Source organism: Wyeomyia smithii, chromosome 1 (assembly GCF_029784165.1).
Source record: "Wyeomyia smithii strain HCP4-BCI-WySm-NY-G18 chromosome 1, ASM2978416v1, whole genome shotgun sequence".
NCBI classification, from domain to species: Eukaryota; Metazoa; Arthropoda; class Insecta; order Diptera; family Culicidae; genus Wyeomyia; species Wyeomyia smithii.
In genome coordinates, this window is record NC_073694.1 from 140,176,159 (window position 1) to 140,187,992 (window position 11,834).

An 11,834-nucleotide genomic window follows, 5' to 3' on the forward strand; every position below is an offset into this window, starting at 1 on the left:
CGAGGTCTACGGCGAGTCGATCGAAGAGGTCGAGTTGACGGCCGCGCACTGCATACGCAAGGTCGAAGACTGGATGCACTCTAGGAAACTGGAGTTAGCGCACCATAAAACGGAGGTTACGGTTGTGAACAACCGCAAATTAGAGCAACAGGCGGTGGTCAGAGTCGGTGACTGCACCATTACCTCAAGGCGTTCCTTGAAGCTCTTAGGGGTTATGGTTGACGATAAGCTCACATTTAAGAGTCACGTCGACTATGCCTGTAAGAGGGCTTCAACGGCCGCTGCAGGACTATCTCGAATGATGTCGAATAGCTCAGCGGTATATGGCAGCAAGCGTAAACTTCTTGCCAGCGTGGTTTCGTCCATACTTAGGTATGGTGGGCCAGCGTGGTCCAAAGCGTTAGGTACCAACAGTCATCGTCGTAAACTGGAAAGTACCTACAGGCTCATGTGCCTGAGGGTTGTGAGCGCGTATCATACAGTGTCATACGACGCAATCTGCGTCCTGTCCGGCATGATGCCTATCAGCATAGCCATTAAGGAGGACGTAGAATGCTTCGATCAACGTGACACAAGGGGTATACGAGGCACCACAAGGTCATTCTCGATGATCAGATGGCAGCAGGAATGGTCCAATTCCGTAAAGGGTAGATGGACGCATCGACTTATTCCGGACGTATCCGGATGGGTCGGGAGGCGCCATGGAGAAGTTAACTTCCACTTGACACAGATTCTGTCAGGTCATGGTTGCTTCAGGCAGTATCTACACAGATTCGGGCATGCGGGGTCCCCCATGTGTCCCGAGTGCGCGGATGCGGAAGAAACTGCTGAGCATGTCTTCTTCGTGTGCCCTCGTTTTGTGCATGCGCGGAGCGACATGATGGTAGTGAGCGGGCCAGACACCACTCCGGACAACCTAGTTCGGAGGATGTGTAAAGACCCAAACATTTGGAGGGCGGTTTGTACACCGACACGCCAGTGTTAGCTAACGGCCAGTCTCCAGGTTAGTTAGCTAAGTTAGCAAGATACCTAAAGAACCAAGAGGGTGCACAGAGCACAAAAGCCGCTCTCCGAAGCAATACCTAGCGGTGGTCCCGGGGAGTATTATGGGCTGGAGACTGGAGGGGTTTTAGTGGGTCCGGTCACTGATTCAAACCAACCCCACACTCCCTGAGGTTGGGGGTTTGGATGCAAATTTCCCCTCCACCTGAAACAAAAAAAAAAAAAAAATATATATATATATATATATATATATATATATATATATATATATATATATATATATATATATATATATATATATATATATATATATATATATATATATATATATATATATATATATATATATATATATATATATATATATATATATATATATATATATATATATATATATATATATATATATATATATATATATATATATATATATATATATATATATATATAGTGTTTATAATGTAGAGTGGTGGAAGTTCCACAATTTGGCCATTTTCATCATTTCACGGTTGATGAAGTTCGTTCCGTTGTCAGATATCACCAGTTGGGGAGCTCCATGTCGAGCAAAGTTGATCTCACAGACATTTGACATTTACAAGCCATGTAGTAGTCAAGTCGTGTAATATATCAATTTCGATGAAATCAGAATAGTGGTCAACTGTTACAAGAAAATTTCGCCGTTTGTACCTCGGCAAAAAATACATCCATCGATACAATCTGGAACGGATACAGTGGAATGGCAGTACTTTGCATTGGAGGTTTTGCTTGGCTGCTGGCGAATTTTGCGCAAACGCTGCCCTCTTTCACCACATCTGTTAAAACCTCGTTTCCCAACGAATTACCCAACACGCATCCGATAATTATTTGAAGCTTACCTCTCCGCTTGTAGAACACTCTCCGTAGACTTGCTTCTCACTTGGTATCCAATTGTACAATGCCCTACGAAATGCCGCGAAAACCCCGAAACGGTTAAAGTGCTCTATAACACTCGAGCGAGGTGGGAATGGTGGTCAAAGCGCTACTACCGTTACTGACTGTGTTGCCAGCGTAAAGAATAAGCACCACACATTCCCCTTCTACTTCGAAAAACAGTTGTAAAGAAAAACATGACGCCACTGGTGCTACAGACAGAAGTTAGAATACATTGCGTTCTCATTGTGTGTATTGTTTCTTACACGGTGCAATATTCTACCTACTATCTCGTAAATTATCTAGGTACTTCCCCCTAGACATCTCGTGTGTAACAAATGCGCGTGTGTAACAAAGACATTTTGAGCCTGTTGGTACTCACGCAAACTCCCATAAGATGGTCAAAATGTGCATAATTACATAAGTAAAATATATTCCTCTTTCTCCAACTCAAAAACAAAACAAACATTGGTCCCGGATATACTTTGATGAACAAACGTGTTTGTTCTACCTGAAATTGTTGTACACGGTTTTACCGTGCTTCGAACGATGATGGGAAAACGGGCGAAAACAAATTGATTTGTTTTGCAACACACCCAGCCATGTTTTGATGGGCAAGTTGCCAGGCCGTAAGTGAATGATTCATCATTCAGAATTATCAGATTATGCAAACATCGATAATCATATGAAATATTCGAGTGAAAGATAATTAATGTTAAATGACATGATTCATCATGTGAATTGTGGAAGAAAAGAATTCGTTAAGCAAAGAAATAACTTTCATATTTTGAAGGATGCTAACCGACATTCAAAGCAAATGAATTCAAGAACAGATGTGAGTGAAAATCATCCACGAGAGCCCCAGAGCGGAAATCATGCAATACCTGATTTCATTTACTTTGATGTTGGATTCATTTTCCTATAGTTCGGAAATTGACAACCGGGAACTTATAATTTGAGTTGCGAGCGTTGCGGTTGCACTTTTTCACTCGGCTTTGGTTTTGGTTACAATATTTTTTTTTATTTTCGATTCTACTGATAAGTAAAAGTGGTTTCACCCGTGAATTGTTTGAAATAGAGAAAAGCAAATAAGTGTGTGAGTTAGTTAATGGTAAATAAACCTATAGCATTGTTTTTTTTTATTTGGTGTTGCCTTCTGTCAGGCATTTGGCTGAGGCCCATAAATAGCATTGATTTATTTTCAACGACACATTTTGAAGCAAGAATATCGACGGCTTACAAAATAGTCCTTGCTCCAATCAGTTTCGGTAAGTTCCTTTGACTACCTTGATTACACAGTCTGTTGGGCTCACTAAACAAAACTGCAAAAGCCCTATTTTATATGCAATTAGAACGTTCCTGTGTTTCCTATAATATTCTATTAAAAGTATAATTGTTGCTCTCGGTTGACTGTGCCTTCATATGCGTTTTCTAAAACCTCTGAGAACATTTCTTGTAATGACGATCCCGAAATAGATGTTTAAGTTTTTTAAGGCTTAAAAACAAACTTGAAAAGCAAACGATAACTAGTCGACAAAAGCGAAAAAATTTGCGCCAAAACTGAAAATAGTTTCCCTTAAAAAATTATAGCATTTTAATCATTCCCCGAATGTTGTTACAAAACTAACAATATATTCACCATAATTTTGATTTTATAGATTACGTATAATGTTTCTGTAGCATCCCCTGAACGGTGAAATCCCGGTGGAAGCATTTATCAAGCATATAAACGATTGAAAGGGACCATTACTAAAAGGCAAGATAGGGAATTACTTCGTACTACCTGTTGAAGAAGCCTGAAGTGTGGTGATATTCTAATAAAATATCCCCACTATAAAAAGGAGCTCGGATATCAACTGGTAAGTAAGCAACATTTTTCGCCGAAAGTAGAACATTATCTATTTAGTCGGAAACTGGTTTTATCGTCTAGCGACAAGCGATTTTTTTCTTAACTACACGTTATACATACTGTCGGAAGCAAGGTGCTGTTTAATCCATCCGATGCATGACTTCCGACACAATGTATAACGTGTAGTTGAAGAGAAATATGGATTATCACTAGTCGATGAATTCGGTTTCAAACTGATACATAATATTGCTCACTGAAGAAGATTAACATCAATTAGAATCTGTCGTTTTGAACTGTGTGAAAATTTCACAGTATTCTTATTTCATGGCCAGAATAGCAAATCTCAAACATTTATTTTGGCAGTTTGCTGTTGAAATAATCGAATGAGTTTTGATGGTTCACTTCCATGTTCCAAATCGATGAAGATAACCGTGATTTAGGATACAAAGAAATAAGAGCTAACTGGAAAAATATAATCGACAAATTATGGACGTATGTCATATTGAAGTTCGAAGCCAGAACTCTTGTTGTGCTGGAATTTATGAATCGTTCAAGTCAATCTGAAGGTAAGGATTATTAATAATCAATCACATTTACACTTGATTTTTGTTTTTCTTCATTTTAGATGCTCTCATTTGTTGCTTTTTAATTCAACTCACTAGGCTTTACACAAAAGCCTAGTGAAGTTACAAAGATCATGAGACCAGTAATTCTAACCGCACAAGAGGATGCGCTAATGTGTGCTGGTAATCTAGTCTCTGCGCACGAGTCCAATCAAACCACATCCCAAATAATCGTCGTTGGAGATGATTATACACCTCTACGAAGAGACAGTTCTATGTGTGAAACGTATACACAAAAATTGACAGCTGTATACCGATTTTCAAGATATGTTTCAACCAATCTACAATTAAACGCTGCATAGCAGCGATATAAGCAGGAAGATCGATATAAAACTGTCATACGAATTATATACAACCCCTGGTAAGCAACATTATTTGTTATATTTAAACTATTTGGTAAATGCCGGCTCGAAGAACTTATAAGTATTATATCTAGTTTTTTTGTAAAATAAAGAGTTCCCCCAATATAGGCTTAGAACCTAGCTTGGTACTGTTTCTTCCTATAAATATACAACTTCTAAAATTAAAACTTTTAAGCCACGCAGTTATACAGGGTACTACAGATAGTTTTCATTATTTTTAGGAACCAGTTCCAGCAGTACATTCACAAAGATCTGCAACGGTTTTTGAGAGCTATGAGTTTGTTCAATCGTTACGGGATAATGATCGCATGGCACTGAATTTCCTGCTTGATCTCTACAAACGTTGTAAAATAACACGAAAGGATATTCTCGATGTTCAATCTAGAGTCAGGGACTTGAATAGTCATCTTGAAGGCCTCATCAGTTCAGTAATATCGTTTCAAACTAACGACCCACTAACGCGTTTTGTTACTTTTTTTTATCTATGTGTTTTGTTAATGATATCTCTCTACAAAAATTGTCTGCTATGTTTGATTTTATTGATACAGCGCACAAATTCTCTAAGTTTCAGAATCAAATCTTTTTGAACAGCCAAGAGTTTTCATCATTAAGAACATCATCAATTTAATCTTAATGGATATAGAACTTCAAATCAAAAATTTCTCGAAACCGAAGATGTATCAATAGATATAATTACCAATATCAACGAACTAATGCAAATATGAAATTGTTAAAACCACTCAGTCCATAACACTAAAACACAAAGTATTGTTTGGGAAACTTCGTAGCAGTAAGTCAAAAATTTATAGCAGAATTATATCAAATAATAGAATTGCTCAATTATTACAAACAGTAATGCTATGTTTATATGACTGAACTCGCGGATGATATTCATCCTGGAGCTAACACAAAATCCGTATAGGGCTTCAATGAAGCAATAATCATACACTTATGTGCGGCCGATTTGGTTCAGTGTAGAAAACAAAAATTGAAAAATCATTGAGAGAAAAAAAGCAACATTTACTATTTACAGAGTTGGTTTTGGATTAAGCCAGAAAAGAATTGAAAATCATAGTGAGTACAAAGTGGTATATTTACAAATTTAATTTTTCTCTTTCCAGCAGATGAAGATTAGCAGGTAAACAATTTAATTATTCGTTGGTTGCAATGTGCAGATGTAATCCCTCAAGTGAGCTGGAGTTGTTTTTGCCCTCGGCTGGCGCTGAATTGGCTCGAATTCTTTAACATTTTGGGTGGCTCTTCCGGTATTGTGAGCAGAACTAGTAGTTCCTCTGGAAATCGTGGGCTGTCTCCATTCCTGAACTCTCCTAGTTTGAGAAACGTGCCTTTTAAGTGTTCGGCCGTTTTCATCAGTCAATTCTAGCATACCGTTTTTTTCTTTGGTTACCGTCCACCTACAGGGATCAAATCTTGATTCTGCTTTCGTGCGAATGTGTCGCTCTACGACAACTGTATCTCCTGGTTTAACCAAACATTTGCGAGCTCCACGTCTTATGTCTTCTCTTTCCTTCGATTTAATTTTGTGTTTACGATCTCTACTAGTTATAAAGTCTTGATTTAAGACGGCCTCTCCGCGACATAACGGCAATCCACGTTTTATTCTACGTCCCATCATAACTTCTTCTGGCGAAGTTTTTGTCACGGAATGTGCTGCTGCATTATATGAATTGACTGCTGCATTAAGTTCTTCAATATAATTGGAGCCACTAGTAGCTGCTGCTATCATAGCTTTATTAATCAATTTCATACAGCTTTCTGCTAGTCCATTCTGCTGAGGGAATAGTGGTGTCGAAAAGACAACGTTGATGCCGCGCTCGGTGCAATATGTTTTATACTCCTCGCTGTTGAAGGGTGGTCCGTTATCCGATTTAATTGTACCTGGAAAACCCTCTTTTTCGAATACTGTCTCCAAAACTCTCTTAGTGCTCTCATAGCTGGTGGACTTAACGGGTTTAGCTATTATGTACCTCGAACGATAATCGACTATAACTAAAATAGAGATACCCCCGAATTACCGATACGGTCCGTTAAAGTCTACGGCAATTGTGTCCCAAACGGTTTTGGGAGCGAAGACACGCTCCATCGGAGTAGGTTTCTCCGGCTTTCCGTTCGTCGCACAAATGATGCAAGATTCCACCCAGGATTCCGCGTCTTTGTTCATTCCTGGCCACCACACGCGCTCTCTCAAAATGTTTTTCATTTTTGCAGTTGATGGATGACCTCTATGTGCAATAGCAAGCGTTTTCTCGCGCAGACTTTCCGGAATCACCACGCAACCAGTCTTTGAAAGGAGACCTTCTCGAACGTCTAAATTTAAACGAATAGCTTCAAAGGATTTAAGGGTTCCCGGCCATATTCCCGATTCAACAGCTTCCGTTACATCCAACAGTTGTTGATCTGAATTCGTTTCTCTTCGAATTTCGTCTTCAGTGAGAAAATTTATGTGATTTGCTTCCAGTGAGACAATTTCCCATGGGCTGGCATTTTCTTCGAACGGACCATCGTTGCCATTGTATAATCTAGACGATGGATCTGCGATATTTTCCCGTCCTCGTACATATTCTACGTTGAAATTATATGGACTCAGTCTGAGTGCCCAACCATCAGCGCGGTTCAAAGCGCGCTTGGAGTCTTCGCGTGATCTATTGAGTATGAATGTAAATCCTTGCGCATCAGTCCGCAGCGTGAAAGGTCTCCCAAGTAAAAAATAGGCAAAGTGTTCCACTGCCCAAACTGCGCCCAAGGCTTCGCGTTGGTGCTGAGGATATCTCCTTTCAGTCGAAGTCAACGATTTAGAAGCAAAGCTAATTACACGCGGGGGGTTTTTGTTATCATCCTGAACCAAGACGGCACCTAAGGCGTGTGGAGAAGCGTCTTTATACAAAATCGTGTTGTCGTAATGGTGCATTTTGCGATGTTCTCTTTTAATTTTTCGAAGGCTTCTACTTGCTCGATGCCCCATACCCAACCACCAGAACCGACAATTGCCCATAATGGGTTGGCATTTTCCGCAAATCCTTTGACATGAGGACTCACAAAGGAAGCCAAACCCAGAAAACTTCTGAGCTCTGAAACAGTGGAGGGTTGTCTGAATTTGCGAATGTCTCTTATTTTGGCTTCATCGATATTGAATCCATTTTTATCGAGCTCATGACCGAGAAATTTGAGCCGTTCTTTATCGAACTCGCATTTTCCCGCATTCAGAGTTAAGTTATTAGCTCTCAAAATCTTCAACACCTCAGCGGTGGTTTTACGCAGCTCTTCCAAGCTTTCTGCAAAAATGAGTATATCATCTATATAGACAATAACGTTTTTCACCCCTCCAAGGATTCTCGACATTTCGCGCTGAAAAATTTCTGGCGCACAATTTACGCCAAACATTAGGCGAGTGAACCTAAACATACCGCTTTCGGTTAGGAATGTAGTCAGGTCTCTTGAGTCCTCGTGTAGCTCTAAATGGTAATACGCGTTTGTTAAATCAAGCTTAGAGAATAACTTTGCACCATGAAGCTTGATTTTCATTTCCTCCTGCGTCGGCAAGCGATAGTATTCGCGCTTGATTGCTCGGTTGGGTGCACGCATGTTGACGACTAGGCGAAAATCACCCTTACCCTTCGCAACTGCAGACATACCGCTTATCCAATTTGGAGCTGTTGTTATGCGTTCTATTATTCCTTTATTTTCCATATCTTCGAGCCTCGCCCTTGCACTGTCTCTATACGCGGCTGGCACATTATAGTACGCATTTTTCTGAGTAGGCACTGACTGGTCGACCGAAAATTTGATAAGGACGCATGGTATTTTTGGAAATTTATCGGAATTGGAAGTTTCACAGCTATTAACATCCACACCCAATTTCAACAACTTCAAATCGCTAGCTGTTGAACGACCTAGGAGCGACCGACGACCATCACAGACCACCAAGAACTCCGCAACAAGAGACGGTTTGTTGCATCCGACGACTTGGATTTCTGCTCTGAAACCACAAATTACATTGATGGGTTTATCAGAGGCATACGATAGCAGGTCGATACTCTTTGGTTCGAACAGCTCTAATTTTGTCATTCCAGAGTGAAAATCGCGTTGCAAGCAATGCCAGTCATCGCCGCCAATTATATTAACGTCTGCCCCAGAGTCAATTAGGAAACGAACTTGGCAGGATCCTCCTAATCGACAATCGATCAGTGCTTCACCAAGAGAAATTCTGTTTATATGCTGAAACAAGACAACAGAAGAGGTAAGGTGATTTTGAAGTTTAATTTTTTATTTTGATTTTCAGGAATAAGTTTGTATTCAGTGAAGAAGGACGATTTGGAAGGAGGAAAGGACGGTTATAAAACAAGCGCGGTTATAAGTGAGCATACGCAGAAGCTACTCGTTGTTTACCTTATTGTCTGCGTTCTCGTCCACCTTGTCAGACGTATTTGGATCCTGAGCATCGAGAGCGACGTCCAAGTCCGCGTACCTACTTTCCATTTCGCTGCTGTTTCCATTTCGCTGCTGTTTCGGCTTCGGTCCATCGTTGCCATAAGGTCCAAATCGCCGTTTCCAAGGTGCGCGGTTTGCGAAAGATTGTTGACAATCTTGGGACACCACAAATGCCTGAGATGATTCCGCGTGTGGCGCTTCCGTTGCAAATGCTTCCTCGCGTGTCGCACACTGAACGATGAATGTGGTTTCGTATCCAAGCGTTCTTGCCGTTTTGGCTAAATCCGTATTACGCATTCCTTTCAATAACTGCGTTCGAATGAACCGATCTTTGTCAACACTGCTATATCCACAGAGGGAAACCTTTTCCATCAATCGTGCGTGAAAAACCATCGTTGGTTCATCAGCTCCTTGCTTAAGATTGGAGAACATCTCGTGTTCGGCTGTAACGTCCACCATCGAACGCAGGTATTCTTCGATGTTTCTCACAAACGTTGTATAGCAAGATGGCTCACAGAGGCTAGGGCGAAGTCTAGCAGCTCTAATTATGCCTTGCAACTTCTCCCCCATTGACAGGAATAATGTTTGAGAACGCTTTGCAGGATCAGTGATGCCAGAGAGAGACGTGGCAATCTCGAATCGATCTACAAACCGTTTCCACTGCTCCCACATTCGATTTGCCGGAACGTCATTAGGAAAAGGTTGGATGGTTTCCCAACGTACGATACCTGTGCTCGACGCTGAACTATCCATGCCACCAACGGTATTCCAAGTATGGTCTTCATTGTCACGTGTAATTTCACATCTATTACGGGGTTGATTCAATGCGTCAACTAATTGCTCCAATTTCTTTTCCATTTGTTCCATACGATCATGGAAAGTTCGGTTTTCATCCTTCGTCCCTGTCATGCGTCCTATGTCATCTGATTTCTCTTCATCGGTGGAATCTCCTGACTGCGAAGACTTTGAGTCATGTTCGTTGACATCAGCAGCTCCTAGGCTTTCATGATCAACTAATTCATTACTCGAATAGTGATGGGTGTATTCATCTGACTTTTCCGATTCGCTGTCTGATACTGGAGCACGCACGTATTTACCACTAATCGACATCTTGCGGTTACTAACGTATACTGTTATATCTGAAGAACTGTTATATCTGAAGAACCTGTAATGTTTAGTAGGTATGGATTACTCTTCTACTATGAACTGGTTAGCCAATTCAATTGGTAAGTACAATATCGTGATGTTATGAAACAAATTAAAATTTTGGTTCTCACCAATTCAATGCGGCCGTTTGGACCCGCTACCAAGGAACGAGCGCGGTCGTTTTGAGCGGCTATAAAACCAAATAAACGCGGTCGTCACGATTCGCTGTCGAACCAAATCAATGCGGTCGTCTCAATCCGCTTCCAAATCAAAATCAATGTGGTCGTCTCGATCCGCTACCGAATTAGGGAAACGCGGTCGTCTCGATCCGCTGCCAACCAGAATTACTGCGGTCGTCCCGATCCGCTGCCAAGCCAAATCAATGCGGTCGTCTCGATCCGCCTCCAAATCAAAATCAATGCGGTCGACTCGATCCGCTACCAAATCAAAGAAACGCGGTCGTCTCGATCCGCTGCCAACCAGAATTATTGCGGTTGTCCCGATCCGCTGCCAAACCAAATCAATGCGGTCGTCTCGATCCGCTACCAAGTCAAAGAAACGCGGTCGTCTCGATCCGCTGCCAAACCAAATCAATGTGGTCATCCCGATCCGCTGCCAAACCAAGGTAGAAGCGGTAGTCCCAGGCCGCCATCAAACTGAACAAACGCGGTCACCACGATCCGCTATGTAGCCAAGTGACCGCGGACGTCCCGATCGACCACCTATCCAAACAAATTCGGTAGTTCCATTCCGTTCTCAGAACAATCATTTGCGGTTATTCCAAATCGCTACCGACAATTCGCACTCGGTAATCAAAACCTTTAAAAATAAAAAAATAAAAAAAAATATCACATACTGCCAAATCCTAAAATCGAGTCCAGTTCATTTCCGAAGAGTCTATTTTGCAGCCATAGTCAAACAAGCGAATCACACACAATCAAGTATTGGCCATTTTGTTTTTCGCAAATTCTACACTTCCCTTTTCATCTTAAATTTGGCATGCGTGGTGGGTGATTGATGGGCTGTTAATAAAATTGATAATTTGTTCTTCGGTTCCCATTAATAGCATTCTGGCAGGATCGCCAATGTGAAAACCTCGTTTCTCAACGAATCACCCAACACGCATCCGATAATTATTTGAAGCTTACCTCTCCGCTTGTAGAACACTCGCCGTAGACTTGCTTCTCACTTGGTATCCAATTATACAATGCCCTACGAACTGCCGCGAAAACCCCGAAACGGTTAAAGTGCTCTATAACACTCGAGCGAGGTGGGCATGGTGGTCAAAGCGCTACTACCGTTACTGACTGTGTTGCCAGCGTAAAGAATAAGCACCACACAACATCCATAATCGTTGAGCTCATACTCGGCCACAATAGATTTTCCGTTGCCAGTCTTAATGTTGATTGAATGTTATGGCTATTATGAACCTTGTCCATCATGAAACGTTGAAGAGACTGGGGATGACAATCCTATCGTTCCGGAAAACGAGAC

General features: G+C 41.3%; 1 long non-coding RNA gene across 1 annotated transcript; it reads left to right on the forward strand.

Moving 5' to 3' along the window:
• Window positions 1–2,737: 2,737 nt before the first annotated feature.
• Window positions 2,738–5,622, forward strand: LOC129717694 (uncharacterized). The gene is made up of 5 exons (XR_008726726.1): window positions 2,738–3,179; window positions 3,570–3,770; window positions 4,124–4,326; window positions 4,386–4,744; window positions 4,967–5,622. It is a non-coding gene; the product is annotated as an uncharacterized LOC129717694 (long non-coding RNA).
• The last annotated feature ends 6,212 nt before the right edge of the window (window positions 5,623–11,834 follow it).